The sequence below is a fragment of the Nothoprocta perdicaria genome, unplaced genomic scaffold (assembly GCF_003342845.1).
Source record: "Nothoprocta perdicaria isolate Ctin4 unplaced genomic scaffold, notPer1 scaffold_185, whole genome shotgun sequence".
NCBI lineage: Eukaryota > Metazoa > Chordata > Aves > Tinamiformes > Tinamidae > Nothoprocta > Nothoprocta perdicaria.
In genome coordinates, this window is record NW_020455038.1 from 1,423,339 (window position 1) to 1,426,226 (window position 2,888).

Here is a 2,888-nt window from a genome sequence, read left to right on the forward strand (position 1 = left end):
CCCGCCCCTCACTTCTGCCGCCGCCCTCACCCGCCGGCCGCCGGCTGCCGCTTCACGGCCCCACCTCCCCCTACGCCCCGCCCTCCTCGCGCTGCCATTGGCTCAGCGGCGCCCCGTCTCCTTTCTCATTGGCGCTTCACCTCCGCGTCCCGCCCTCTCTCTGCTCCCGGCTTCCCGAGGCGTCTTCCGCATAGCGCCGCGCCCCCGGCGCGGGAGAGGCTCGTGGAGCAAGATCAGTGGTGGGCGCTCACGCCAATCCTCGATGAGACAGCCAATGAGAAGGGAGGRCTGGCGGAAGGGGCGGGCCAGTCCTTATATAAGCGCGTGGAGGGGGGAAGTTGGCGCCTTTCTGTTGCTACGCAACGCGCGGGGTCGAGGCGCGTGGGGGCCGCCATTTTCCCCCCCACAGGGCCGCCATTCCCCCCCACAGGGCCGCCATTCCCCCCCACGGGGCCCCCGCCATTCCCCGGCCCGGAGCAGGGCCTATAGCCGCTGCCACTGTCCCCCCATCTCCGTGCAGGGGCGCGGGCGGGCGCCGGGGGAGCTGCCCTGGGAGCAGGCGGCTCTTCGGAGCCCGGCGTGGTGCCGGCAGCTCCTCCGCACGCTCCATGTGGTGAAGCAGCCACAACGGGAGAAAGAAATTTCCAGGTGTTGCCAGCATCCCCTTTCCAGGGGCTGTGGGTGAGGAATGTGGAAAGGAATGTGGAAACAGGTGCTTTTAGCRGGAAAAGGGAGGTAATTGTTCAACCTTTGCAGCTTGTGGCTATCCTTAGGGTGCTAAGAGTAACTGAAGAGGGCCATTAAAGGCTGGAGAATTCCCCCATAGCAGCTGTTTGGGTTGGTTTGTTTTTTGTTCTCAGAACGAAGTCGCCCCAAGGCGAGCTGGGGATGGCAGCAGCTGCCTTGCGGCTCCCTCCTGTTGGGAATACCGGCAATCGCTGCTCCTGCCAAGGAGGACTAAGACCCTGTGTCCTGAATGGAGATGGGAACCCGGAACTTCCCTTTTCCATGATGTCCGTTTGGAAGAGCGCTCCGAGGGCCCTCCTGCACGGACCGCCATTCCTCGTGATTAACTCCACGTGATTAACTCGGCTCATCCAGCGTCCCTAAAAAGCAGCCGGTAGCACCTGGGCTCTGCAAACGGAGCCGGCGGCAGCTCCCGTGGCCTGGAATTACGGTGACCTCGGGCCATCGGCACCAGCATCAYGGAGCTCCGTGTTTTGGGAATACCGAGCGCTTGGAGGAGGAGCTGTTTCCGCAGGGGGAACCGCAGCAGGAACCGGCGTTTCCCTCGGTGCCGGTGACGTGGCCTCCCAGCACAGTCACATAAAGATCGCAGGGAATTGATGGGTTTTCCGTGTGGGAATGGGAGAGCTACAGGGATGCCTGGCAGCYGGGCATGGAGAAGCGCTTTGGGGCTGTGTGGTGCCTCCGCATCCCTCGGGAATGCCCTGAGCGCTGCTCCTTCCTGCCGTTTACAAAATGCTTCTCGGCTGCCCTGTTCGCCGCTCCAGGAGGAAGCGGCAGCGGAGCCTCTGGAGATGCATCCCAGCRGGTGCCGCGCAGGGAATGGCTAATATTAATATTAACCTTAATATTTGGGGCGGAATCGGGGAGCCTGCGGCGGGGGGGCCTCGCTGCCGGCAGGTGGCAGTGACTCGTGCGCCGCTCCGGACGCATCCCGCGCTGCAGCCTCTGCCCTGCACCTTTATCCCTGCCGCTTCTGGAGACGGGGATGGGGAAACGTGTTGGGATGGAGAAGGGCCCAGCCTGGAGGCAGCGCTGCCATTCGGAGCTGGTTTAACATCGCGACGCTAAGCGGGATCGAGTGGCAGGTCCCAAGCAAAGCCACCCTGGCACGTCYGGGTGTAACGAGAAATACAACTTGGAGGGAAGAGGGGAACAAGGAGCCCATCCGCGTGGGAGAAGCGTTTTCGTCGCTGCCCTCGCGCAGGGCTCCGGCACCTGCACGTTGCAGCCGGTTTGCAAGGTCGGGAATGGCGATGGAAGCGGAGCGGAGAGCGTGGCTGAGGGACGTCTCCCGCTTCTGATGTTCTGAGCTGTTTTCCGGTTGTGGTGCTGAGCACAGGGGAAAARAAATAAAAATAATCTTGAAAAGAAAATTAAGCTTTTGCTTTTTCAGGTTTTCAAARCTCGTAGGTAGAAACTCGAGCGTTTGCATGTCCAGGGCCCAAACAGGTGAGGGGGCGGGAGTTTCACAGGAGCAGGTCACAAAAGCAGCTGTTTTCCTTGCAGGATTCCCGGCTCATCCCTGCGTGTACCCCAAGGACACTCGGGGGGACAGGCCGGTGGCTTTGGGGACTTGGAGGCGGCTTTTCTCACAGGTGCCAAGTGGGGAACGTCTCGGGCAGCCCAGGACGGGGATCCTTCCCTGGGATTCCTCCTGGGGGGACCTTCTCCAAACACCCGCTGCGTTCCGGACGGGCTCGGGAATGGCGGGAGCCTCGCTGCTCCCTGCGTTTGTGTTCTCCCCTTGGCGATGCTCCGCGGCGGGCGGCTCCTGCAGCTGCGGGATGAAGCGGCCCTTGTTGCTCCGCGCTGGGGACCCTTCCGCCTCCGCGCTCCTGCCAAGAGCGGCCGCGGCGCCGCAGCTGCAGCGCGGGGCGGCGAGCGGAGCCTTTCCCACGAAGAACAGCAGYGAGGCCCCTGGAGAAGGTAGGGATGCGGATCCACGCGGCAAGCCACGGAGCAGCCCGAGCAGGGAGGCAGCAGCTGCATCCCGGGACCCGGGCCACCCTCGCGAGGGGCCCGCGTGGGGATGGGACGGGACTCGGGGGGACACTGGGGTCTCCTGTGTGTCCCCCAGCTGCCCCGTCAGGACAATCCTGCACGGGGGATGCGCCACAAACGCAGCCTGTGTGTGCTGC